Raw genomic sequence first — 23,308 nt, forward strand, 5'->3', positions numbered from 1 at the left:
ATGCTTAATCCCTATGTAGAAACGTTAGTTAAGCAAGAATATCGTATTTTTAAAAAAATCTAATGATAGGATTTCCCAGAAAATTGAAAAAACCGTAAAATGTCAAGAGTAAAGTGCCATTTTCTGACATTAGATTTCGTTCTAAATGCTTAATCCCTATGTAGAAACGTTAGTTAAGCAAGAATATCGTATTTTTAAAAAAATCTAATGATAGGATTTCCCAGAAAATTGAAAAAACCGTAAAATGTCAAGAGTAAAGTGCCCTTATTTTAAACAATGTATCGTTCTAAATGCTTAATCCCTATGTAAAAAAGTTATTTAAGCAGGAATATGTTATTGAATAAAATGAGAAAAATTTATTTTAGCCGTAAATCGAAAATAATGGATCGAGCGAATCGGTCGATTGCGCCGAGACGCGCTATGATGCAACAGACGAGCGATTGGAACGCCCGAATATTTTCTAAGTGCCAACGTACCGATCAAGAGTAAAGTACCATTTTCCTACATTAGATTTCGTTCTAAATGCTTAATCCCTATGTAAAAACGTTAGTTAAGCAAGAATATCGTATTTTTAAAAAAATCTAATGATAGGATTTCCCAGAAAATTGAAAAAACCGTAAAATGTCAAGAGTAAAGTGCCATTTTCTGACATTAGATTTCGTTCTAAATGCTTAATCCCTATGTAGAAACGTTAGTTAAGCAAGAATATCGTATTTTTAAAAAAATCTAATGATAGGATTTTTCAGAAAATTGAAAAAACCGTAAAATGTCAAGAGTAAAGTGCCCTTATTTTAAACAATGTATCGTTCTAAATGCTTAATCCCTATGTAAAAAAGTTATTTTAGCAGGAATATGTTATTGAAAAAAATTAGAAAAATTTATTTTAGCCGTAAATCGAAAATAATGGGGACACCGGAGCTGTTCGAAGCGCCGAGCGCGCCGCGTACGCCCGAATATTTTCAAAGTCCCAACGTACCGATCAAGAGTAAAGTACCATTTTCCTACATTAGATTTCGTTCTAAATGCTTAATCCCTATGTAAAAACGTTAGTTAAGCAAGAATATCGTATTTTTAAAAAAATCTAATGATAGGATTTCCCAGAAAATTGAAAAAACCGTAAAATGTCAAGAGTAAAGTGCCATTTTCTGACATTAGATTTCGTTCTAAATGCTTAATCCCTATGTAGAAACGTTAGTTAAGCAAGAATATCGTATTTTTAAAAAAATCTAATGATAGGATTTCCCAGAAAATTGAAAAAACCGTAAAATGTCAAGAGTAAAGTGCCCTTATTTTAAACAATGTATCGTTCTAAATGCTTAATCCCTATGTAAAAAAGTTATTTTAGCAGGAATATGTTATTGAATAAAATGAGAAAAATTTATTTTAGCCGTAAATCGAAAATAATGGATCGAGCGAATCGGTCGATTGCGCCGAGACGCGCTATGATGCAACAGACGAGCGATTGGAACGCCCGAATATTTTCTAAGTGCCAACGTACCGATCAAGAGTAAAGTACCATTTTCCTACATTAGATTTCGTTCTAAATGCTTAATCCCTATGTAAAAACGTTAGTTAAGCAAGAATATCGTATTTTTAAAAAAATCTAATGATAGGATTTCCCAGAAAATTGAAAAAACCGTAAAATGTCAAGAGTAAAGTGCCATTTTCTGACATTAGATTTCGTTCTAAATGCTTAATCCCTATGTAGAAACGTTAGCTAAGCAAGAATATCGTATTTTTAAAAAAATCTAATGATAGGATTTTTCAGAAAATTGAAAAAACCGTAAAATGTCAAGAGTAAAGTGCCCTTATTTTAAACAATGTATCGTTCTAAATGCTTAATCCCTATGTAAAAAAGTTATTTTAGCAGGAATATGTTATTGAAAAAAATTAGAAAAATTTATTTTAGCCGTAAATCGAAAATAATGGGGACACCGGAGCTGTTCGAAGCGCCGAGCGCGCCGCGTACGCCCGAATATTTTCAAAGTCCCAACGTACCGATCAAGAGTAAAGTACCATTTTCCTACATTAGATTTCGTTCTAAATACTTAATCCCTATGTAAAAACGTTAGTTAAGCAAGAATATCGTATTTTTAAAAAAATCTAATGATAGGATTTTCCAGAAAATTGAAAAGACCGAAAAATGTCAAGAGTAAAGTGCCATTTTCTGACATTAGATTTCGTTCTAAATGCTTAATCCCTATGTAGAAACGTTAGTTAAGCAAGAATATCGTATTCTTAAAAAAATCTAATGATAGGATTTTTCAGAAAATTGAAAAAACCGTAAAATGTCAAGAGTAAAGTGCCCTTACTTTAAACAATGTATCGTTCTAAATGCTTAATCCCTATGTAAAAAAGTTATTTAAGCAGGAATATGTTATTGAAAAAAATTAGAAAAATTTATTTTAGCCGTAAATCGAAAATAATGGATCGAGCGAATCGGTCGATTGCGCCGAGACGCGCTATGATGCAACAGACGAGCGATTGGAACGCCCGAATATTTTCAAAGTCCCAACGTACCGATCAAGAGTAAAGTACCATTTTCCTACATTAGATTTCGTTCTAAATGCTTAATCCCTATGTAAAAACGTTAGTTAAGCAAGAATATCGTATTTTTAAAAAAATCTAATGATAGGATTTTCCAGAAAATTGAAAAAACCGAAAAATGTCAAGAGTAAAGTGCCATTTTCTGACATTAGATTTCGTTCTAAATGCTTAATCCCTATGTAGAAACGTTAGTTAAGCAAGAATATCGTATTTTTAAAAAAATCTAATGATAGGATTTTTCAGAAAATTGAAAAAACCGTAAAATGTCAAGAGTAAAGTGCCCTTATTTTAAACAATGTATCGTTCTAAATGCTTAATCCCTATGTAAAAAAGTTATTTAAGCAGGAATATGTTATTGAATAAAATGAGAAAAATTTATTTTAGCCGTAAATCGAAAATAATGGATCGAGCGAATCGGTCGATTGCGCCGAGACGCGCTATGATGCAACAGACGAGCGATTGGAACGCCCGAATATTTTCAAAGTCCCAACGTACCGATCAAGAGTAAAGTACCATTTTCCTACATTAGATTTCGTTCTAAATGCTTAATCCCTATGTAAAAACGTTAGTTAAGCAAGAATATCGTATTTTTAAAAAAATCTAATGATAGGATTTTCCAGAAAATTGAAAAAACCGAAAAATGTCAAGAGTAAAGTGCCATTTTCTGACATTAGATTTCGTTCTAAATGCTTAATCCCTATGTAGAAACGTTAGTTAAGCAAGAATATCGTATTTTTAAAAAAATCTAATGATAGGATTTTTCAGAAAATTGAAAAAACCGTAAAATGTCAAGAGTAAAGTGCCCTTATTTTAAACAATGTATCGTTCTAAATGCTTAATCCCTATGTAAAAAAGTTATTTAAGCAGGAATATGTTATTGAATAAAATGAGAAAAATTTATTTTAGCCGTAAATCGAAAATAATGGATCGAGCGAATCGGTCGATTGCGCCGAGACGCGCTATGATGCAACAGACGAGCGATTGGAACGCCCGAATATTTTCTAAGTGCCAACGTACCGATCAAGAGTAAAGTACCATTTTCCTACATTAGATTTCGTTCTAAATGCTTAATCCCTATGTAAAAACGTTAGTTAAGCAAGAATATCGTATTTTTAAAAAAATCTAATGATAGGATTTCCCAGAAAATTGAAAAAACCGTAAAATGTCAAGAGTAAAGTGCCATTTTCTGACATTAGATTTCGTTCTAAATGCTTAATCCCTATGTAGAAACGTTAGTTAAGCAAGAATATCGTATTTTTAAAAAAATCTAATGATAGGATTTTTCAGAAAATTGAAAAAACCGTAAAATGTCAAGAGTAAAGTGCCCTTATTTTAAACAATGTATCGTTCTAAATGCTTAATCCCTATGTAAAAAAGTTATTTTAGCAGGAATATGTTATTGAAAAAAATTAGAAAAATTTATTTTAGCCGTAAATCGAAAATAATGGGGACACCGGAGCTGTTCGAAGCGCCGAGCGCGCCGCGTACGCCCGAATATTTTCAAAGTCCCAACGTACCGATCAAGAGTAAAGTACCATTTTCCTACATTAGATTTCGTTCTAAATGCTTAATCCCTATGTAAAAACGTTAGTTAAGCAAGAATATCGTATTTTTAAAAAAATCTAATGATAGGATTTCCCAGAAAATTGAAAAAACCGTAAAATGTCAAGAGTAAAGTGCCATTTTCTGACATTAGATTTCGTTCTAAATGCTTAATCCCTATGTAGAAACGTTAGTTAAGCAAGAATATCGTATTTTTAAAAAAATCTAATGATAGGATTTTTCAGAAAATTGAAAAAACCGTAAAATGTCAAGAGTAAAGTGCCCTTATTTTAAACAATGTATCGTTCTAAATGCTTAATCCCTATGTAAAAAAGTTATTTTAGCAGGAATATGTTATTGAAAAAAATTAGAAAAATTTATTTTAGCCGTAAATCGAAAATAATGGGGACACCGGAGCTGTTCGAAGCGCCGAGCGCGCCGCGTACGCCCGAATATTTTCAAAGTCCCAACGTACCGATCAAGAGTAAAGTACCATTTTCCTACATTAGATTTCGTTCTAAATACTTAATCCCTATGTAAAAACGTTAGTTAAGCAAGAATATCGTATTTTTAAAAAAATCTAATGATAGGATTTTCCAGAAAATTGAAAAAACCGAAAAATGTCAAGAGTAAAGTGCCATTTTCTGACATTAGATTTCGTTCTAAATGCTTAATCCCTATGTAGAAACGTTAGTTAAGCAAGAATATCGTATTCTTAAAAAAATCTAATGATAGGATTTTTCAGAAAATTGAAAAAACCGTAAAATGTCAAGAGTAAAGTGCCCTTATTTTAAACAATGTATCGTTCTAAATGCTTAATCCCTATGTAAAAAAGTTATTTTAGCAGGAATATGTTATTGAAAAAAATTAGAAAAATTTATTTTAGCCGTAAATCGAAAATAATGGGGACACCGGAGCTGTTCGAAGCGCCGAGCGCGCAGCGTACGCCCGAATATTTTCAAAGTCCCAACGTACCGATCAAGAGTAAAGTACCATTTTCCTACATTAGATTTCGTTCTAAATACTTAATCCCTATGTAAAAACGTTAGTTAAGCAAGAATATCGTATTTTTAAAAAAATCTAATGATAGGATTTTCCAGAAAATTGAAAAAACCGAAAAATGTCAAGAGTAAAGTGCCATTTTCTGACATTAGATTTCGTTCTAAATGCTTAATCCCTATGTAGAAACGTTAGTTAAGCAAGAATATCGTATTCTTAAAAAAATCTAATGATAGGATTTTTCAGAAAATTGAAAAAACCGTAAAATGTCAAGAGTAAAGTGCCCTTATTTTAAACAATGTATCGTTCTAAATGCTTAATCCCTATGTAAAAAAGTTATTTTAGCAGGAATATGTTATTGAAAAAAATTAGAAAAATTTATTTTAGCCGTAAATCGAAAATAATGGGGACACCGGAGCTGTTCGAAGCGCCGAGCGCGCAGCGTACGCCCGAATATTTTCAAAGTCCCAACGTACCGATCAAGAGTAAAGTACCATTTTCCTACATTAGATTTCGTTCTAAATGCTTAATCCCTATGTAAAAACGTTAGTTAAGCAAGAATATCGTATTTTTAAAAAAATCTAATGATAGGATTTCCCAGAAAATTGAAAAAACCGTAAAATGTCAAGAGTAAAGTGCCATTTTCTGACATTAGATTTCGTTCTAAATGCTTAATCCCTATGTAGAAACGTTAGTTAAGCAAGAATATCGTATTTTTAAAAAAATCTAATGATAGGATTTCCCAGAAAATTGAAAAAACCGTAAAATGTCAAGAGTAAAGTGCCCTTATTTTAAACAATGTATCGTTCTAAATGCTTAATCCCTATGTAAAAAAGTTATTTTAGCAGGAATATGTTATTGAATAAAATGAGAAAAATTTATTTTAGCCGTAAATCGAAAATAATGGATCGAGCGAATCGGTCGATTGCGCCGAGACGCGCTATGATGCAACAGACGAGCGATTGGAACGCCCGAATATTTTCTAAGTGCCAACGTACCGATCAAGAGTAAAGTACCATTTTCCTACATTAGATTTCGTTCTAAATGCTTAATCCCTATGTAAAAACGTTAGTTAAGCAAGAATATCGTATTTTTAAAAAAATCTAATGATAGGATTTCCCAGAAAATTGAAAAAACCGTAAAATGTCAAGAGTAAAGTGCCATTTTCTGACATTAGATTTCGTTCTAAATGCTTAATCCCTATGTAGAAACGTTAGCTAAGCAAGAATATCGTATTTTTAAAAAAATCTAATGATAGGATTTTTCAGAAAATTGAAAAAACCGTAAAATGTCAAGAGTAAAGTGCCCTTATTTTAAACAATGTATCGTTCTAAATGCTTAATCCCTATGTAAAAAAGTTATTTTAGCAGGAATATGTTATTGAAAAAAATTAGAAAAATTTATTTTAGCCGTAAATCGAAAATAATGGGGACACCGGAGCTGTTCGAAGCGCCGAGCGCGCCGCGTACGCCCGAATATTTTCAAAGTCCCAACGTACCGATCAAGAGTAAAGTACCATTTTCCTACATTAGATTTCGTTCTAAATACTTAATCCCTATGTAAAAACGTTAGTTAAGCAAGAATATCGTATTTTTAAAAAAATCTAATGATAGGATTTTCCAGAAAATTGAAAAAACCGAAAAATGTCAAGAGTAAAGTGCCATTTTCTGACATTAGATTTCGTTCTAAATGCTTAATCCCTATGTAGAAACGTTAGTTAAGCAAGAATATCGTATTCTTAAAAAAATCTAATGATAGGATTTTTCAGAAAATTGAAAAAACCGTAAAATGTCAAGAGTAAAGTGCCCTTATTTTAAACAATGTATCGTTCTAAATGCTTAATCCCTATGTAAAAAAGTTATTTTAGCAGGAATATGTTATTGAAAAAAATTAGAAAAATTTATTTTAGCCGTAAATCGAAAATAATGGGGACACCGGAGCTGTTCGAAGCGCCGAGCGCGCCGCGTACGCCCGAATATTTTCAAAGTCCCAACGTACCGATCAAGAGTAAAGTACCATTTTCCTACATTAGATTTCGTTCTAAATGCTTAATCCCTATGTAAAAACGTTAGTTAAGCAAGAATATCGTATTTTTAAAAAAATCTAATTATAGGATTTCCCAGAAAATTGAAAAAACCGAAAAATGTCAAGAGTAAAGTGCCATTTTCTGACATTAGATTTCGTTCTAAATGCTTAATCCCTATGTAGAAACGTTAGTTAAGCAAGAATATCGTATTCTTAAAAAAATCTAATGATAGGATTTTTCAGAAAATTGAAAAAACCGTAAAATGTCAAGAGTAAAGTGCCCTTATTTTAAACAATGTATCGTTCTAAATGCTTAATCCCTATGTAAAAAAGTTATTTTAGCAGGAATATGTTATTGAAAAAAATTAGAAAAATTTATTTTAGCCGTAAATCGAAAATAATGGGGACACCGGAGCTGTTCGAAGCGCCGAGCGCGCAGCGTACGCCCGAATATTTTCAAAGTCCCAACGTACCGATCAAGAGTAAAGTACCATTTTCCTACATTAGATTTCGTTCTAAATACTTAATCCCTATGTAAAAACGTTAGTTAAGCAAGAATATCGTATTTTTAAAAAAATCTAATGATAGGATTTTCCAGAAAATTGAAAAAACCGAAAAATGTCAAGAGTAAAGTGCCATTTTCTGACATTAGATTTCGTTCTAAATGCTTAATCCCTATGTAGAAACGTTAGTTAAGCAAGAATATCGTATTCTTAAAAAAATCTAATGATAGGATTTTTCAGAAAATTGAAAAAACCGTAAAATGTCAAGAGTAAAGTGCCCTTATTTTAAACAATGTATCGTTCTAAATGCTTAATCCCTATGTAAAAAAGTTATTTTAGCAGGAATATGTTATTGAAAAAAATTAGAAAAATTTATTTTAGCCGTAAATCGAAAATAATGGGGACACCGGAGCTGTTCGAAGCGCCGAGCGCGCCGCGTACGCCCGAATATTTTCAAAGTCCCAACGTACCGATCAAGAGTAAAGTACCATTTTCCTACATTAGATTTCGTTCTAAATGCTTAATCCCTATGTAAAAACGTTAGTTAAGCAAGAATATCGTATTTTTAAAAAAATCTAATTATAGGATTTCCCAGAAAATTGAAAAAACCGAAAAATGTCAAGAGTAAAGTGCCATTTTCTGACATTAGATTTCGTTCTAAATGCTTAATCCCTATGTAGAAACGTTAGTTAAGCAAGAATATCGTATTTTTAAAAAAATCTAATGATAGGATTTTTCAGAAAATTGAAAAAACCGTAAAATGTCAAGAGTAAAGTGCCCTTATTTTAAACAATGTATCGTTCTAAATGCTTAATCCCTATGTAAAAAAGTTATTTTAGCAGGAATATGTTATTGAAAAAAATTAGAAAAATTTATTTTAGCCGTAAATCGAAAATAATGGGGACACCGGAGCTGTTCGAAGCGCCGAGCGCGCCGCGTACGCCCGAATATTTTCAAAGTCCCAACGTACCGATCAAGAGTAAAGTACCATTTTCCTACATTAGATTTCGTTCTAAATGCTTAATCCCTATGTAAAAACGTTAGTTAAGCAAGAATATCGTATTTTTAAAAAAATCTAATGATAGGATTTCCCAGAAAATTGAAAAAACCGTAAAATGTCAAGAGTAAAGTGCCATTTTCTGACATTAGATTTCGTTCTAAATGCTTAATCCCTATGTAGAAACGTTAGTTAAGCAAGAATATCGTATTTTTAAAAAAATCTAATGATAGGATTTTTCAGAAAATTGAAAAAACCGTAAAATGTCAAGAGTAAAGTGCCCTTATTTTAAACAATGTATCGTTCTAAAGGCTTAATCCCTATGTAAAAAAGTTATTTTAGCAGGAATATGTTATTGAATAAAATGAGAAAAATTTATTTTAGCCGTAAATCGAAAATAATGGATCGAGCGAATCGGTCGATTGCGCCGAGACGCGCTATGATGCAACAGACGAGCGATTGGAACGCCCGAATATTTTCAAAGTCCCAACGTACCGATCAAGAGTAAAGTACCATTTTCCTACATTAGATTTCGTTCTAAATGCTTAATCCCTATGTAAAAACGTTAGTTAAGCAAGAATATCGTATTTTTAAAAAAATCTAATGATAGGATTTTCCAGAAAATTGAAAAAACCGAAAAATGTCAAGAGTAAAGTGCCATTTTCTGATATTAGATTTCGTTCTAAATGCTTAATCCCTATGTAGAAACGTTAGTTAAGCAAGAATATCGTATTTTTAAAAAAATCTAATGATAGGATTTTTCAGAAAATTGAAAAAACCGTAAAATGTCAAGAGTAAAGTGCCCTTATTTTAAACAATGTATCGTTCTAAATGCTTAATCCCTATGTAAAAAAGTTATTTAAGCAGGAATATGTTATTGAAAAAAATTAGAAAAATTTATTTTAGCCGTAAATCGAAAATAATGGATCGAGCGAATCGGTCGATTGCGCCGAGACGCGCTATGATGCAACAGACGAGCGATTGGAACGCCCGAATATTTTCAAAGTCCCAACGTACCGATCAAGAGTAAAGTACCATTTTCCTACATTAGATTTCGTTCTAAATGCTTAATCCCTATGTAAAAACGTTAGTTAAGCAAGAATATCGTATTTTTAAAAAAATCTAATGATAGGATTTTCCAGAAAATTGAAAAAACCGAAAAATGTCAAGAGTAAAGTGCCATTTTCTGACATTAGATTTCGTTCTAAATGCTTAATCCCTATGTAGAAACGTTAGTTAAGCAAGAATATCGTATTTTTAAAAAAATCTAATGATAGGATTTTTCAGAAAATTGAAAAAACCGTAAAATGTCAAGAGTAAAGTGCCCTTACTTTAAACAATGTATCGTTCTAAATGCTTAATCCCTATGTAAAAAAGTTATTTAAGCAGGAATATGTTATTGAAAAAAATTAGAAAAATTTATTTTAGCCGTAAATCGAAAATAATGGATCGAGCGAATCGGTCGATTGCGCCGAGACGCGCTATGATGCAACAGACGAGCGATTGGAACGCCCGAATATTTTCAAAGTCCCAACGTACCGATCAAGAGTAAAGTACCATTTTCCTACATTAGATTTCGTTCTAAATGCTTAATCCCTATGTAAAAACGTTAGTTAAGCAAGAATATCGTATTTTTAAAAAAATCTAATGATAGGATTTTCCAGAAAATTGAAAAAACCGAAAAATGTCAAGAGTAAAGTGCCATTTTCTGACATTAGATTTCGTTCTAAATGCTTAATCCCTATGTAGAAACGTTAGTTAAGCAAGAATATCGTATTTTTAAAAAAATCTAATGATAGGATTTTTCAGAAAATTGAAAAAACCGTAAAATGTCAAGAGTAAAGTGCCCTTATTTTAAACAATGTATCGTTCTAAATGCTTAATCCCTATGTAAAAAAGTTATTTAAGCAGGAATATGTTATTGAATAAAATGAGAAAAATTTATTTTAGCCGTAAATCGAAAATAATGGATCGAGCGAATCGGTCGATTGCGCCGAGACGCGCTATGATGCAACAGACGAGCGATTGGAACGCCCGAATATTTTCTAAGTGCCAACGTACCGATCAAGAGTAAAGTACCATTTTCCTACATTAGATTTCGTTCTAAATGCTTAATCCCTATGTAAAAACGTTAGTTAAGCAAGAATATCGTATTTTTAAAAAAATCTAATGATAGGATTTCCCAGAAAATTGAAAAAACCGTAAAATGTCAAGAGTAAAGTGCCATTTTCTGACATTAGATTTCGTTCTAAATGCTTAATCCCTATGTAGAAACGTTAGTTAAGCAAGAATATCGTATTTTTAAAAAAATCTAATGATAGGATTTTTCAGAAAATTGAAAAAACCGTAAAATGTCAAGAGTAAAGTGCCCTTATTTTAAACAATGTATCGTTCTAAATGCTTAATCCCTATGTAAAAAAGTTATTTTAGCAGGAATATGTTATTGAAAAAAATTAGAAAAATTTATTTTAGCCGTAAATCGAAAATAATGGGGACACCGGAGCTGTTCGAAGCGCCGAGCGCGCCGCGTACGCCCGAATATTTTCAAAGTCCCAACGTACCGATCAAGAGTAAAGTACCATTTTCCTACATTAGATTTCGTTCTAAATGCTTAATCCCTATGTAAAAACGTTAGTTAAGCAAGAATATCGTATTTTTAAAAAAATCTAATGATAGGATTTCCCAGAAAATTGAAAAAACCGTAAAATGTCAAGAGTAAAGTGCCATTTTCTGACATTAGATTTCGTTCTAAATGCTTAATCCCTATGTAGAAACGTTAGTTAAGCAAGAATATCGTATTTTTAAAAAAATCTAATGATAGGATTTTTCAGAAAATTGAAAAAACCGTAAAATGTCAAGAGTAAAGTGCCCTTATTTTAAACAATGTATCGTTCTAAATGCTTAATCCCTATGTAAAAAAGTTATTTTAGCAGGAATATGTTATTGAAAAAAATTAGAAAAATTTATTTTAGCCGTAAATCGAAAATAATGGGGACACCGGAGCTGTTCGAAGCGCCGAGCGCGCCGCGTACGCCCGAATATTTTCAAAGTCCCAACGTACCGATCAAGAGTAAAGTACCATTTTCCTACATTAGATTTCGTTCTAAATACTTAATCCCTATGTAAAAACGTTAGTTAAGCAAGAATATCGTATTTTTAAAAAAATCTAATGATAGGATTTTCCAGAAAATTGAAAAAACCGAAAAATGTCAAGAGTAAAGTGCCATTTTCTGACATTAGATTTCGTTCTAAATGCTTAATCCCTATGTAGAAACGTTAGTTAAGCAAGAATATCGTATTCTTAAAAAAATCTAATGATAGGATTTTTCAGAAAATTGAAAAAACCGTAAAATGTCAAGAGTAAAGTGCCCTTATTTTAAACAATGTATCGTTCTAAATGCTTAATCCCTATGTAAAAAAGTTATTTTAGCAGGAATATGTTATTGAAAAAAATTAGAAAAATTTATTTTAGCCGTAAATCGAAAATAATGGGGACACCGGAGCTGTTCGAAGCGCCGAGCGCGCAGCGTACGCCCGAATATTTTCAAAGTCCCAACGTACCGATCAAGAGTAAAGTACCATTTTCCTACATTAGATTTCGTTCTAAATACTTAATCCCTATGTAAAAACGTTAGTTAAGCAAGAATATCGTATTTTTAAAAAAATCTAATGATAGGATTTTCCAGAAAATTGAAAAAACCGAAAAATGTCAAGAGTAAAGTGCCATTTTCTGACATTAGATTTCGTTCTAAATGCTTAATCCCTATGTAGAAACGTTAGTTAAGCAAGAATATCGTATTCTTAAAAAAATCTAATGATAGGATTTTTCAGAAAATTGAAAAAACCGTAAAATGTCAAGAGTAAAGTGCCCTTATTTTAAACAATGTATCGTTCTAAATGCTTAATCCCTATGTAAAAAAGTTATTTTAGCAGGAATATGTTATTGAAAAAAATTAGAAAAATTTATTTTAGCCGTAAATCGAAAATAATGGGGACACCGGAGCTGTTCGAAGCGCCGAGCGCGCAGCGTACGCCCGAATATTTTCAAAGTCCCAACGTACCGATCAAGAGTAAAGTACCATTTTCCTACATTAGATTTCGTTCTAAATGCTTAATCCCTATGTAAAAACGTTAGTTAAGCAAGAATATCGTATTTTTAAAAAAATCTAATGATAGGATTTCCCAGAAAATTGAAAAAACCGTAAAATGTCAAGAGTAAAGTGCCATTTTCTGACATTAGATTTCGTTCTAAATGCTTAATCCCTATGTAGAAACGTTAGTTAAGCAAGAATATCGTATTTTTAAAAAAATCTAATGATAGGATTTCCCAGAAAATTGAAAAAACCGTAAAATGTCAAGAGTAAAGTGCCCTTATTTTAAACAATGTATCGTTCTAAATGCTTAATCCCTATGTAAAAAAGTTATTTTAGCAGGAATATGTTATTGAATAAAATGAGAAAAATTTATTTTAGCCGTAAATCGAAAATAATGGATCGAGCGAATCGGTCGATTGCGCCGAGACGCGCTATGATGCAACAGACGAGCGATTGGAACGCCCGAATATTTTCTAAGTGCCAACGTACCGATCAAGAGTAAAGTACCATTTTCCTACATTAGATTTCGTTCTAAATGCTTAATCCCTATGTAAAAACGTTAGTTAAGCAAGAATATCGTATTTTTAAAAAAATCTAATGATAGGATTTCCCAGAAAATTGAAAAAACCGTAAAATGTCAAGAGTAAAGTGCCATTTTCTGACATTAGATTTCGTTCTAAATGCTTAATCCCTATGTAGAAACGTTAGCTAAGCAAGAATATCGTATTTTTAAAAAAATCTAATGATAGGATTTTTCAGAAAATTGAAAAAACCGTAAAATGTCAAGAGTAAAGTGCCCTTATTTTAAACAATGTATCGTTCTAAATGCTTAATCCCTATGTAAAAAAGTTATTTTAGCAGGAATATGTTATTGAAAAAAATTAGAAAAATTTATTTTAGCCGTAAATCGAAAATAATGGGGACACCGGAGCTGTTCGAAGCGCCGAGCGCGCCGCGTACGCCCGAATATTTTCAAAGTCCCAACGTACCGATCAAGAGTAAAGTACCATTTTCCTACATTAGATTTCGTTCTAAATACTTAATCCCTATGTAAAAACGTTAGTTAAGCAAGAATATCGTATTTTTAAAAAAATCTAATGATAGGATTTTCCAGAAAATTGAAAAAACCGAAAAATGTCAAGAGTAAAGTGCCATTTTCTGACATTAGATTTCGTTCTAAATGCTTAATCCCTATGTAGAAACGTTAGTTAAGCAAGAATATCGTATTCTTAAAAAAATCTAATGATAGGATTTTTCAGAAAATTGAAAAAACCGTAAAATGTCAAGAGTAAAGTGCCCTTATTTTAAACAATGTATCGTTCTAAATGCTTAATCCCTATGTAAAAAAGTTATTTTAGCAGGAATATGTTATTGAAAAAAATTAGAAAAATTTATTTTAGCCGTAAATCGAAAATAATGGGGACACCGGAGCTGTTCGAAGCGCCGAGCGCGCCGCGTACGCCCGAATATTTTCAAAGTCCCAACGTACCGATCAAGAGTAAAGTACCATTTTCCTACATTAGATTTCGTTCTAAATGCTTAATCCCTATGTAAAAACGTTAGTTAAGCAAGAATATCGTATTTTTAAAAAAATCTAATTATAGGATTTCCCAGAAAATTGAAAAAACCGAAAAATGTCAAGAGTAAAGTGCCATTTTCTGACATTAGATTTCGTTCTAAATGCTTAATCCCTATGTAGAAACGTTAGTTAAGCAAGAATATCGTATTCTTAAAAAAATCTAATGATAGGATTTTTCAGAAAATTGAAAAAACCGTAAAATGTCAAGAGTAAAGTGCCCTTATTTTAAACAATGTATCGTTCTAAATGCTTAATCCCTATGTAAAAAAGTTATTTTAGCAGGAATATGTTATTGAAAAAAATTAGAAAAATTTATTTTAGCCGTAAATCGAAAATAATGGGGACACCGGAGCTGTTCGAAGCGCCGAGCGCGCAGCGTACGCCCGAATATTTTCAAAGTCCCAACGTACCGATCAAGAGTAAAGTACCATTTTCCTACATTAGATTTCGTTCTAAATACTTAATCCCTATGTAAAAACGTTAGTTAAGCAAGAATATCGTATTTTTAAAAAAATCTAATGATAGGATTTTCCAGAAAATTGAAAAAACCGAAAAATGTCAAGAGTAAAGTGCCATTTTCTGACATTAGATTTCGTTCTAAATGCTTAATCCCTATGTAGAAACGTTAGTTAAGCAAGAATATCGTATTCTTAAAAAAATCTAATGATAGGATTTTTCAGAAAATTGAAAAAACCGTAAAATGTCAAGAGTAAAGTGCCCTTATTTTAAACAATGTATCGTTCTAAATGCTTAATCCCTATGTAAAAAAGTTATTTTAGCAGGAATATGTTATTGAAAAAAATTAGAAAAATTTATTTTAGCCGTAAATCGAAAATAATGGGGACACCGGAGCTGTTCGAAGCGCCGAGCGCGCCGCGTACGCCCGAATATTTTCAAAGTCCCAACGTACCGATCAAGAGTAAAGTACCATTTTCCTACATTAGATTTCGTTCTAAATGCTTAATCCCTATGTAAAAACGTTAGTTAAGCAAGAATATCGTATTTTTAAAAAAATCTAATTATAGGATTTCCCAGAAAATTGAAAAAACCGAAAAATGTCAAGAGTAAAGTGCCATTTTCTGACATTAGATTTCGTTCTAAATGCTTAATCCCTATGTAGAAACGTTAGTTAAGCAAGAATATCGTATTTTTAAAAAAATCTAATGATAGGATTTTTCAGAAAATTGAAAAAACCGTAAAATGTCAAGAGTAAAGTGCCCTTATTTTAAACAATGTATCGTTCTAAATGCTTAATCCCTATGTAAAAAAGTTATTTTAGCAGGAATATGTTATTGAAAAAAATTAGAAAAATTTATTTTAGCCGTAAATCGAAAATAATGGGGACACCGGAGCTGTTCGAAGCGCCGAGCGCGCCGCGTACGCCCGAATATTTTCAAAGTCCCAACGTACCGATCAAGAGTAAAGTACCATTTTCCTACATTAGATTTCGTTCTAAATGCTTAATCCCTATGTAAAAACGTTAGTTAAGCAAGAATATCGTATTTTTAAAAAAATCTAATGATAGGATTTCCCAGAAAATTGAAAAAACCGTAAAATGTCAAGAGTAAAGTGCCATTTTCTGACATTAGATTTCGTTCTAAATGCTTAATCCCTATGTAGAAACGTTAGTTAAGCAAGAATATCGTATTTTTAAAAAAATCTAATGATAGGATTTTTCAGAAAATTGAAAAAACCGTAAAATGTCAAGAGTAAAGTGCCCTTATTTTAAACAATGTATCGTTCTAAAGGCTTAATCCCTATGTAAAAAAGTTATTTTAGCAGGAATATGTTATTGAATAAAATGAGAAAAATTTATTTTAGCCGTAAATCGAAAATAATGGATCGAGCGAATCGGTCGATTGCGCCGAGACGCGCTATGATGCAACAGACGAGCGATTGGAACGCCCGAATATTTTCAAAGTCCCAACGTACCGATCAAGAGTAAAGTACCATTTTCCTACATTAGATTTCGTTCTAAATGCTTAATCCCTATGTAAAAACGTTAGTTAAGCAAGAATATCGTATTTTTAAAAAAATCTAATGATAGGATTTTCCAGAAAATTGAAAAAACCGAAAAATGTCAAGAGTAAAGTGCCATTTTCTGATATTAGATTTCGTTCTAAATGCTTAATCCCTATGTAGAAACGTTAGTTAAGCAAGAATATCGTATTTTTAAAAAAATCTAATGATAGGATTTTTCAGAAAATTGAAAAAACCGTAAAATGTCAAGAGTAAAGTGCCCTTATTTTAAACAATGTATCGTTCTAAATGCTTAATCCCTATGTAAAAAAGTTATTTAAGCAGGAATATGTTATTGAAAAAAATTAGAAAAATTTATTTTAGCCGTAAATCGAAAATAATGGATCGAGCGAATCGGTCGATTGCGCCGAGACGCGCTATGATGCAACAGACGAGCGATTGGAACGCCCGAATATTTTCAAAGTCCCAACGTACCGATCAAGAGTAAAGTACCATTTTCCTACATTAGATTTCGTTCTAAATGCTTAATCCCTATGTAAAAACGTTAGTTAAGCAAGAATATCGTATTTTTAAAAAAATCTAATGATAGGATTTTCCAGAAAATTGAAAAAACCGAAAAATGTCAAGAGTAAAGTGCCATTTTCTGACATTAGATTTCGTTCTAAATGCTTAATCCCTATGTAGAAACGTTAGTTAAGCAAGAATATCGTATTTTTAAAAAAATCTAATGATAGGATTTTTCAGAAAATTGAAAAAACCGTAAAATGTCAAGAGTAAAGTGCCCTTACTTTAAACAATGTATCGTTCTAAATGCTTAATCCCTATGTAAAAAAGTTATTTAAGCAGGAATATGTTATTGAAAAAAATTAGAAAAATTTATTTTAGCCGTAAATCGAAAATAATGGATCGAGCGAATCGGTCGATTGCGCCGAGACGCGCTATGATGCAACAGACGAGCGATTGGAACGCCCGAATATTTTCAAAGTCCCAACGTACCGATCAAGAGTAAAGTACCATTTTCCTACATTAGATTTCGTTCTAAATGCTTAATCCCTATGTAAAAACGTTAGTTAAGCAAGAATATCGTATTTTTAAAAAAATCTAATGATAGGATTTTCCAGAAAATTGAAAAAACCGAAAAATGTCAAGAGTAAAGTGCCATTTTCTGACATTAGATTTCGTTCTAAATGCTTAATCCCTATGTAGAAACGTTAGTTAAGCAAGAATATCGTATTTTTAAAAAAATCTAATGATAGGATTTTTCAGAAAATTGAAAAAACCGTAAAATGTCAAGAGTAAAGTGCCCTTATTTTAAACAATGTATCGTTCTAAATGCTTAATCCCTATGTAAAAAAGTTATTTAAGCAGGAATATGTTATTGAATAAAATGAGAAAAATTTATTTTAGCCGTAAATCGAAAATAATGGATCGAGCGAATCGGTCGATTGCGCCGAGACGCGCTATGATGCAACAGACGAGCGATTGGAACGCCCGAATATTTTCTAAGTGCCAACGTACCGATCAAGAGTAAAGTACCATTTTCCTACATTAGATTTCGTTCTAAATGCTTAATCCCTATGTAAAAACGTTAGTTAAGCAAGAATATCGTATTTTTAAAAAAATCTAATGATAGGATTTCCCAGAAAATTGAAAAAACCGTAAAATGTCAAGAGTAAAGTGCCATTTTCTGACATTAGATTTCGTTCTAAATGCTTAATCCCTATGTAGAAACGTTAGTTAAGCAAGAATATCGTATTTTTAAAAAAATCTAATGATAGGATTTTTCAGAAAATTGAAAAAACCGTAAAATGTCAAGAGTAAAGTGCCCTTATTTTAAACAATGTATCGTTCTAAATGCTTAATCCCTATGTAAAAAAGTTATTTTAGCAGGAATATGTTATTGAAAAAAATTAGAAAAATTTATTTTAGCCGTAAATCGAAAATAATGGGGACACCGGAGCTGTTCGAAGCGCCGAGCGCGCCGCGTACGCCCGAATATTTTCAAAGTCCCAACGTACCGATCAAGAGTAAAGTACCATTTTCCTACATTAGATTTCGTTCTAAATGCTTAATCCCTATGTAAAAACGTTAGTTAAGCAAGAATATCGTATTTTTAAAAAAATCTAATGATAGGATTTCCCAGAAAATTGAAAAAACCGTAAAATGTCAAGAGTAAAGTGCCATTTTCTGACATTAGATTTCGTTCTAAATGCTTAATCCCTATGTAGAAACGTTAGTTAAGCAAGAATATCGTATTTTTAAAAAAATCTAATGATAGGATTTTTCAGAAAATTGAAAAAACCGTAAAATGTCAAGAGTAAAGTGCCCTTATTTTAAACAATGTATCGTTCTAAATGCTTAATCCCTATGTAAAAAAGTTATTTTAGCAGGAATATGTTATTGAAAAAAATTAGAAAAATTTATTTTAGCCGTAAATCGAAAATAATGGGGACACCGGAGCTGTTCGAAGCGCCGAGCGCGCCGCGTACGCCCGAATATTTTCAAAGTCCCAACGTACCGATCAAGAGTAAAGTACCATTTTCCTACATTAGATTTCGTTCTAAATACTTAATCCCTATGTAAAAACGTTAGTTAAGCAAGAATATCGTATTTTTAAAAAAATCTAATGATAGGATTTTCCAGAAAATTGAAAAAACCGAAAAATGTCAAGAGTAAAGTGCCATTTTCTGACATTAGATTTCGTTCTAAATGCTTAATCCCTATGTAGAAACGTTAGTTAAGCAAGAATATCGTATTCTTAAAAAAATCTAATGATAGGATTTTTCAGAAAATTGAAAAAACCGTAAAATGTCAAGAGTAAAGTGCCCTTATTTTAAACAATGTATCGTTCTAAATGCTTAATCCCTATGTAAAAAAGTTATTTTAGCAGGAATATGTTATTGAAAAAAATTAGAAAAATTTATTTTAGCCGTAAATCGAAAATAATGGGGACACCGGAGCTGTTCGAAGCGCCGAGCGCGCAGCGTACGCCCGAATATTTTCAAAGTCCCAACGTACCGATCAAGAGTAAAGTACCATTTTCCTACATTAGATTTCGTTCTAAATACTTAATCCCTATGTAAAAACGTTAGTTAAGCAAGAATATCGTATTTTTAAAAAAATCTAATGATAGGATTTTCCAGAAAATTGAAAAAACCGAAAAATGTCAAGAGTAAAGTGCCATTTTCTGACATTAGATTTCGTTCTAAATGCTTAATCCCTATGTAGAAACGTTAGTTAAGCAAGAATATCGTATTCTTAAAAAAATCTAATGATAGGATTTTTCAGAAAATTGAAAAAACCGTAAAATGTCAAGAGTAAAGTGCCCTTATTTTAAACAATGTATCGTTCTAAATGCTTAATCCCTATGTAAAAAAGTTATTTAAGCAAGAATATGTTATTGAATAAAATGAGAAAAATTTATTTTAGCCGTAAATCGAAAATAATGGATCGAGCGAATCGGTCGATTGCGCCGAGACGCGCTATGATGCAACAGACGAGCGATTGGAACGCCCGAATATTTTCAAAGTCCCAACGTACCGATCAAGAGTAAAGTACCATTTTCCTACATTAGATTTCGTTCTAAATGCTTAATCCCTATGTAAAAACGTTAGTTAAGCAAGAATATCGTATTTTTAAAAAAATCTAATGATAGGATTTCCCAGAAAATTGAAAAAACCGAAAAATGTCAAGAGTAAAGTGCCATTTTCTGACATTAGATTTCGTTCTAAATGCTTAATCCCTATGTAGAAACGTTAGTTAAGCAAGAATATCGTATTTTTAAAAAAATCTAATGATAGGATTTTTCAGAAAATTGAAAAAACCGTAAAATGTCAAGAGTAAAGTGCCCTTATTTTAAACAATGTATCGTTCTAAATGCTTAATCCCTATGTAAAAAAGTTATTTTAGCAGGAATATGTTATTGAAAAAAATTAGAAAAATTTATTTTAGCCGTAAATCGAAAATAATGGGGACACCGGAGCTGTTCGAAGCGCCGAGCGCGCCGCGTACGCCCGAATATTTTCAAAGTCCCAACGTACCGATCAAGAGTAAAGTACCATTTTCCTACATTAGATTTCGTTCTAAATGCTTAATCCCTATGTAAAAACGTTAGTTAAGCAAGAATATCGTATTTTTAAAAAAATCTAATGATAGGATTTCCCAGAAAATTGAAAAAACCGTAAAATGTCAAGAGTAAAGTGCCATTTTCTGACATTAGATTTCGTTCTAAATGCTTAATCCCTATGTAGAAACGTTAGTTAAGCAAGAATATCGTATTTTTAAAAAAATCTAATGATAGGATTTCCCAGAAAATTGAAAAAACCGTAAAATGTCAAGAGTAAAGTGCCCTTATTTTAAACAATGTATCGTTCTAAATGCTTAATCCCTATGTAAAAAAGTTATTTAAGCAGGAATATGTTATTGAATAAAATGAGAAAAATTTATTTTAGCCGTAAATCGAAAATAATGGATCGAGCGAATCGGTCGATTGCGCCGAGACGCGCTATGATGCAACAGACGAGCGATTGGAACGCCCGAATATTTTCTAAGTGCCAACGTACCGATCAAGAGTAAAGTACCATTTTCCTACATTAGATTTCGTTCTAAATGCTTAATCCCTATGTAAAAACGTTAGTTAAGCAAGAATATCGTATTTTTAAAAAAATCTAATGATAGGATTTCCCAGAAAATTGAAAAAACCGTAAAATGTCAAGAGTAAAGTGCCATTTTCTGACATTAGATTTCGTTCTAAATGCTTAATCCCTATGTAGAAACGTTAGTTAAGCAAGAATATCGTATTTTTAAAAAAATCTAATGATAGGATTTTTCAGAAAATTGAAAAAACCGTAAAATGTCAAGAGTAAAGTGCCCTTATTTTAAACAATGTATCGTTCTAAATGCTTAATCCCTATGTAAAAAAGTTATTTTAGCAGGAATATGTTATTGAAAAAAATTAGAAAAATTTATTTTAGCCGTAAATCGAAAATAATGGGGACACCGGAGCTGTTCGAAGCGCCGAGCGCGCCGCGTACGCCCGAATATTTTCAAAGTCCCAACGTACCGATCAAGAGTAAAGTACCATTTTCCTACATTAGATTTCGTTCTAAATGCTTAATCCCTATGTAAAAACGTTAGTTAAGCAAGAATATCGTATTTTTAAAAAAATCTAATGATAGGATTTCCCAGAAAATTGAAAAAACCGTAAAATGTCAAGAGTAAAGTGCCATTTTCTGACATTAGATTTCGTTCTAAATGCTTAATCCCTATGTAGAAACGTTAGTTAAGCAAGAATATCGTATTTTTAAAAAAATCTAATGATAGGATTTCCCAGAAAATTGAAAAAACCGTAAAATGTCAAGAGTAAAGTGCCCTTATTTTAAACAATGTATCGTTCTAAATGCTTAATCCCTATGTAAAAAAGTTATTTTAGCAGGAATATGTTATTGAATAAAATGAGAAAAATTTATTTTAGCCGTAAATCGAAAATAATGGATCGAGCGAATCGGTCGATTGCGCCGAGACGCGCTATGATGCAACAGACGAGCGATTGGAACGCCCGAATATTTTCTAAGTGCCAACGTACCGATCAAGAGTAAAGTACCATTTTCCTACATTAGATTTCGTTCTAAATGCTTAATCCCTATGTAAAAACGTTAGTTAAGCAAGAATATCGTATTTTTAAAAAAATCTAATGATAGGATTTCCCAGAAAATTGAAAAAACCGTAAAATGTCAAGAGTAAAGTGCCATTTTCTGACATTAGATTTCGTTCTAAATGCTTAATCCCTATGTAGAAACGTTAGCTAAGCAAGAATATCGTATTTTTAAAAAAATCTAATGATAGGATTTTTCAGAAAATTGAAAAAACCGTAAAATGTCAAGAGTAAAGTGCCCTTATTTTAAACAATGTATCGTTCTAAATGCTTAATCCCTATGTAAAAAAGTTATTTTAGCAGGAATATGTTATTGAAAAAAATTAGAAAAATTTATTTTAGCCGTAAATCGAAAATAATGGGGACACCGGAGCTGTTCGAAGCGCCGAGCGCGCCGCGTACGCCCGAATATTTTCAAAGTCCCAACGTACCGATCAAGAGTAAAGTACCATTTTCCTACATTAGATTTCGTTCTAAATACTTAATCCCTATGTAAAAACGTTAGTTAAGCAAGAATATCGTATTTTTAAAAAAATCTAATGATAGGATTTTCCAGAAAATTGAAAAAACCGAAAAATGTCAAGAGTAAAGTGCCATTTTCTGACATTAGATTTCGTTCTAAATGCTTAATCCCTATGTAGAAACGTTAGTTAAGCAAGAATATCGTATTCTTAAAAAAATCTAATGATAGGATTTTTCAGAAAATTGAAAAAACCGTAAAATGTCAAGAGTAAAGTGCCCTTATTTTAAACAATGTATCGTTCTAAATGCTTAATCCCTATGTAAAAAAGTTATTTTAGCAGGAATATGTTATTGAAAAAAATTAGAAAAATTTATTTTAGCCGTAAATCGAAAATAATGGGGACACCGGAGCTGTTCGAAGCGCCGAGCGCGCCGCGTACGCCCGAATATTTTCAAAGTCCCAACGTACCGATCAAGAGTAAAGTACCATTTTCCTACATTAGATTTCGTTCTAAATGCTTAATCCCTATGTAAAAACGTTAGTTAAGCAAGAATATCGTATTTTTAAAAAAATCTAATTATAGGATTTCCCAGAAAATTGAAAAAACCGAAAAATGTCAAGAGTAAAGTGCCATTTTCTGACATTAGATTTCGTTCTAAATGCTTAATCCCTATGTAGAAACGTTAGTTAAGCAAGAATATCGTATTCTTAAAAAAATCTAATGATAGGATTTTTCAGAAAATTGAAAAAACCGTAAAATGTCAAGAGTAAAGTGCCCTTATTTTAAACAATGTATCGTTCTAAATGCTTAATCCCTATGTAAAAAAGTTATTTTAGCAGGAATATGTTATTGAAAAAAATTAGAAAAATTTATTTTAGCCGTAAATCGAAAATAATGGGGACACCGGAGCTGTTCGAAGCGCCGA

The sequence above is a fragment of the Megalopta genalis genome, unplaced genomic scaffold (genome assembly GCF_051020955.1).
Source record: "Megalopta genalis isolate 19385.01 unplaced genomic scaffold, iyMegGena1_principal scaffold0068, whole genome shotgun sequence".
Taxonomy (NCBI): domain Eukaryota; kingdom Metazoa; phylum Arthropoda; class Insecta; order Hymenoptera; family Halictidae; genus Megalopta; species Megalopta genalis.